The 5,701-nt window shown below is 47.9% G+C and overlaps 1 long non-coding RNA gene across 1 annotated transcript; it reads left to right on the top strand.

The window, feature by feature from the left end:
• Positions 1-1,226: 1,226 nt before the first annotated feature.
• Positions 1,227-3,513, top strand: LOC120322882. Its single transcript, XR_005562833.1, has 2 exons — positions 1,227-1,535; positions 3,247-3,513. It is a non-coding gene; the product is annotated as an uncharacterized LOC120322882 (long non-coding RNA).
• The last annotated feature ends 2,188 nt before the right edge of the window (positions 3,514-5,701 follow it).

Genomic DNA, 5,701 nt, shown 5'->3' with positions numbered 1-5,701 from the left:
AATGGCTTATCCCCCTGTTTAGGTTCATGGTAATGGGAGATCCTGCCCTTCTCTCTTTTATGCATTTTAGTGGTGGCTCTGTCCTTTGGGTGAATCAAATTGATTTAGTCCAGTCCCCTAGTTCAATTTCTAGGGTTTTTCAGCCAGGACTCCCTAATCTGTGAACAGGATTTCACTGTAGCTGGGCACTGCTGATCCTTCAATTTATGGCTTGGCATTAAACTGGGCTCCAGTGATGCAGGGCCACTTAGATTATGTGTCTGAAAGATCAGGCAACTGTATCTTGAGCAGTTGGAAGACAGAGGTATTCTGGTGGAATTGAGTCTCCCTCCCTGAAAAATAATCCTGTGACGCCCTGCCTCTGTGATCCAAAGGGCTGTGGTTTTGAGGGCAGGATGAAATCTCATTCAGGAGGAAAAAGAAATAAATTATCATGGAAAGATGGTTTGCAATTAAAAGAAGCATTTCTGCTGAAGTGCCTATTCCTCACTTGCACACAATGGAATTAACTGAGCAGCTGGAGTTGTTTCAGACACGAAGTCTGTTTTTCCATTTTGGAGGGCAGGAACTTCTGCAAAAATTCCCACAGGTTTGGGGTTTTTTTTTCCCATTCCTGGGGGAGAGGCACACAATACAAAACCACCTAATTATAGAAACACTGTGTGGAAATAGAAATCTCAAATCCAGTATTATGTCACGGCCTTAAATCAGGGCTTATCACTTCCAGGCATAAAGGGATGCTGCAGCCATCACTTAGACATACTGAACTTCTCCTGGTTGGTGCTGGAAGCAGGGTGGGCAGGTCTGAGCTGCGATAAAGGAATTTGTCCCCTTCCTGTCTGAGAGCAGAGCATGTCTCCTGAGCATTCATTTTAAGGGCAACCAGGACTGCACAAGCTCAGCCTTTGGCAGGGAACGACCTGACAGTCCTTCCATAGAGCGTTTTATCTGTGACCTCAGAGCACTGTGTAAAACACACCAGCCAAATATGGGTTGTAAACTTTTCAGTCCTAAATATCTGAGATAATCTGGGGGCTGCACAGCAGTTTGCCAGAGGAATATCTTCTGCAGTATGCAACAGTATGTGTGAGATGTATGCCCTAAGGTACAGCAAGAAAACACGTGGAGATGCTCAGGAGTGTAGTCAGCTGGGACGCTCTGCCTAGGAGCATGCACTCTGATAGCTGCTGCCATTTGGGCATGGCTCCTAAGCTGAACCTACTTCCAGAAGGTGTCCAGGGACATCCTGGAGACAATCCAAGACAAAACCTGGAAACAACTTCAGGGGCCTGGGCAATGAGGCCCCTTCCTACGCAGCCCAGCAGAGCTGCCCACCCACACCAGCCTGCCTTGCCCTAGAGCTGACCCTCAGCACAGCTGAGCCTGGGCAACATCCCCTCCTCATGGGTAGTTTCCTAGGCCCTGTATTGTTTCAGAGAAACACATATTTGGCAGCTCATGTTTTCCGACACATCAGCCAGCAAGGATGGAAATAGCATTTTTTTCCAAAGAGTCTTTCTCCACTATGTCATGAGGTAAATATCCAGGGTGTGTTTCCTCATCCTTAATATAAAAGGCTACTGCATACAGAGATGGTAGGAGGGTTTAGCAACAGACCTCAAGGGTCCTCTATGTTGGGATGAGAGAGGCAAACCAGCCACAGGGTCATTGCACACCCTGTACCCAGCGTGCAAAGAGCCCAGAACTCACCTGAGCGCCAGGGTCAGCTCAGGCAGAGCTGCACAAACATGAGGAAACACACATCCCCACCCCTGCACCTCACTGCTCTGCCTATAAAATCAAGGGAGGGCTTCAGGAAGGAGGGCTCTGTGCTGCACAAAGCCCCTCGCAGCACGGGAGATGAGCACGCCCAGAGCCCCCAGCCCCCTTGGCAGCGGAGCAGGGGGCAGGTTGTGCCTCGTGCCCCTTTCCCATGCCCTGTCAACCGGCCACCACTGCACTGGCTTCTGGAGGGCAATCAATAAGCAAAGAGACAGGCACTGCTGTTAAATTATCCCACCGGCCTCCTGGTGATCTAATAGACTCTCCAGTAAGGTCTTATTAAATTCCAAGTCAAACTGCATCCAGTTACAGTAATTACTGAATATTTAAGAAACAGCAATTGGCTATTTAGAGCCCACTAACATCTAATGGAGAATTTCATGCTCTTTAATTACTGTGCAATACCTATCCTTTTGGTGACACCCTCCAACCTGGATTTATGTGTTAATTTGCATCTGTTCTTTTATATTCCAGCATTTTAGAAAAGCAGAGAGATTAAAAATAATAATAAAAAAAAAGGAGAGCATTTCTCCTGTTGAGGGTTGGGACTGCAGGTAGAGAAAAGGCTAATAGGAGCAGGTGCTGTGCCAGATTTCCCCATCCCTATGTGGAAAGTCCAAATGCTGCAGTCCGTCACTGCAACTGCCCACATCATGACAGCTCCAAAACCAGCCCCATCCCTCTGCATGATCAGCCCTGACCTCCACAAACCCCATCACTCCCACCCTCGGGCTTTAACGCTTGGGAAAAAAAAAAAAAGCTAAGCCAAGCAAATCATGCCTTCACTGACCAATGTGCATCCTCAGGAACTAGGGCAACACCTGCCTGGAGCTCATTTCCCTGCACGCAGCAAGAGCCGCAGCCAAATCCGAATCCGGGGCCCCTGTGCTAGCCGAGAGCTGTAACCCCAGCTGTGCTCTCCAACTCACTCCCTGTCTTATTAGCACTAAACAGCATCCTTATTTAACACACTTCAATTTAGAGTGGAATGGATATTTCTTACTTCAGAAAGTCTCACCTGCCTCTCAAATGGCTCTTGGCATGCTGCCCGTTCTCACTCACGCTTTGCCTTTAACAAGGCAAAGCCTCATTCCTCTCGAATGGAGAAGAGCTGGCAGGGCTTGATTGAAAGTTTGGAGTCCTTCTCCCTCCCCATCCACTTAGATGCCACAAGAGCCCCCAGATCTGTATAGCTTTCTTACTGCCAGGAAAGTAAAGCTTTTGCCAACACATCTCCCAGGTTCCTCATCACGGAAACTGAAGCTAAAACATCTAACAGAGGCACCGACAAAGACTGGCACAAAAGAGAAAGAGGGGGAAGATGAGCACTGTTTGCAGAGTTTGTCTGGCCTCCTGCTACCCCTGCGCCCATCTTTTCTTCCTTCACTGCTGTATCCTCAGAACATTCAAGCCCAAGGCAGAAATATCTAACAAGTCTTTTTTTTTTTCCCTTCCCATCCCCAGCCACACTCCTTCTACAGGTAGCTTGAAATGCAGAGATCCAAGAGAAAGGAGCATCGCTCACTGCTCCCACTTTCCTAACAAGACCTCATTACGGTGCAGGGAAAACTTGACCCCGTCAGAAGTGTCAAGCTGAGGCACCGTGTTTATTTCTCACACCGTCCCCTTCACCCGTAACTTGGCGGGTGCTGCGGGGAGGTTATTCTTTCTTCCTTTGATTGTCACGGGGAGTAAGCTTTTCTTTTTTTAACAAAGCTATTTTAAAACAGATGCTTAACTATCTGTGCTATTTTAAATGATGCATAGGGGAAAAAAAGCCCACAGCAGAGCCGCAGCTCAGCAAAATGACTGCACAAGACAAAGCCTTGTGTGCTCCTACCTGTGTGCAGAGGGATCTTGGCAAAAGAGATCCACAGGTGACTGTTTTGAAGAAAACGGCCCTGTTTGGACCAGAAGATGGTCATTCAGTAGGGAACAATCACAGACCTGCTAGAGGCTTCTTCAGTTTGCTTTTGCAGCCCAGTAAATACCCATGCTTGTCTCCAAACACTGTGAGCTACATACCTGCCAGGTGAGGAGCAGGATGGAGGAAGGCTCCTGGCTGCTGCATACTGTGAGAACCATGTTTCTGGCCATCCTGTGTGCTGGTGGTCACACTGTAAGAATTAGAATTAGAAACACACAGTGCAGGACATCCAAAAAACAGATTTCCATCTCCACCCCCAAAAGAAGAAGGGTAGGAGCCACCAGATATCAACAGTTCCAAGGATTCAGCTTGGATTTGCACTGCAATCCAGAGGCAGAGGAGTTTACTTGATGTGTATTTATTATTTTGGTACACAGCAGATTATAAATCTCTGAAGTTACAAAACCACAGTCAGTGTTTATCTGCAGTGTTTGATTATTACAAAGTTGTTCATGCTCAGAAAATATGTTTTCTGATAATCAGCTGGCATTTACTTTATAGACATCTGTGTTATTAAACACACAGAGAGAGGGGATTTAGGGATTGTGATAGCAAACGGCCCTTGTTTAGTATATAAAACATCATGTGCATTTTTCTAGCTGCTTCATCATGATGTGTTACTATGGGTCAACCTCCACCCAGACCAGAGAGATTCTGCATCTCCCAAAACTCCTTCCCCTCAAGCAGACAAGGCCATACTGCCTGCATGGTAAAGGCATCCCATACCTCCAGCTGCATCAGTGCTTCTGTCTGGCGCTGAATTATTTAGCTTCCCCTCACTGTGAATGGAAATGATCTGCAGTTTAAATAGAATGAAGAGAAGTTTGCATCAAAGGCACCTTAACTCAGTCAAACACACATTGGAGACTTCCTTGCCTGTGATTGTCAGGGGTAATAACCACAGCTCTGATCAAACAAAAGGCCCTTCAGACCCACTTAGTCCCTGGAATCGACAGGTTCACATCTCCTCTTCCAGCTGTCGGGGAAGAAAGTATTTAAAGAAGTTTAGTCAGAGGGAGTTGAGGACATTGAGCTGTGGCTGTAGAATGTGAACAACTTTCCCGTAGATTGGAGGCTGATGTAGTGCTGGCAGCCCTGGGCTTTCTCAACGCCCAAACGCTTTGTCGTGCAGGCTGGCAACACCCTCCATTTTCCTCCTGACCTGGCAGGAGAAGAGGGTCAGTGTTTAGCAGCACTCATGTTGGCTAATTCATATGGAAGTGTAGAGCTATTACACTGTCAGCTGTCACTGGCACATCAGACAAGGGCTTTGTCATTTCCTAAACCTCTTCTGCCCAAAACCTACCATCTCTGACCACTCCTCTCCTACACACCTGAGCCCACCAGCAGCTCTGCACTTTACCCATCACCAAATCCTCCCACTTGCCTCCCCATCCAGGGCTTCTTTCCCCACCTCCTCTGCGCTATCAACACCAGGACCACTGCAGATATCAGACCTTCTCAGATGGCAGTGCCTCTGTCCAGGTCAGAATGTGATGGGGAGTGCTGATTGAGTGTCCTCACTGGTATGATGGGAAAGATGGCATGGAGCTGGAGGCAAATCTGGGATCTCCTAATGGTCATTGCAGAGACTTGGCTGTGAAAAGCCTTTTGTAGTAGCAGAAATGTTGTGGCACTCAGTGGAGACTTTGAGGTTAAACTGAAATCTGTCAGCATTCAGAGAATGAGGGATTCTGCTGTCTACCCCTTCCCTGCTTCATTGCCCCCCAACCCTGTTCTCCCCACAGGAAAAACCCTCACCTTCCATGGTACCCTGTGAACTGCCCCCAGTTTGGGATGCCACCCTCAGGGGATGGCATTGGAGGGAAGTAGAGGGATGTTCTGACATCACACAGCCAAGCTCTGCCAGCACCAGCACCACACCACAGCTCAGGCTCTCCCCTCTTCACTGGCCCAGCCACTCCCCACCCCCAGTTGCTAGCATTAAAAGGATTACGGAACAAAAAGATGAGAGAGAAGGGATTACAGGGA

This window comes from Pipra filicauda, unplaced genomic scaffold, assembly GCF_003945595.2.
Source record: "Pipra filicauda isolate LSUMZ 115617 unplaced genomic scaffold, ASM394559v2 scaffold165_size2600900_pilon, whole genome shotgun sequence".
In the NCBI taxonomy this organism is placed as follows: Eukaryota; Metazoa; Chordata; class Aves; order Passeriformes; family Pipridae; genus Pipra; species Pipra filicauda.
The sequence above is the reverse complement of the archived record's forward strand: the minus strand, read 5'-3'. Positions and strand labels throughout refer to the sequence as shown.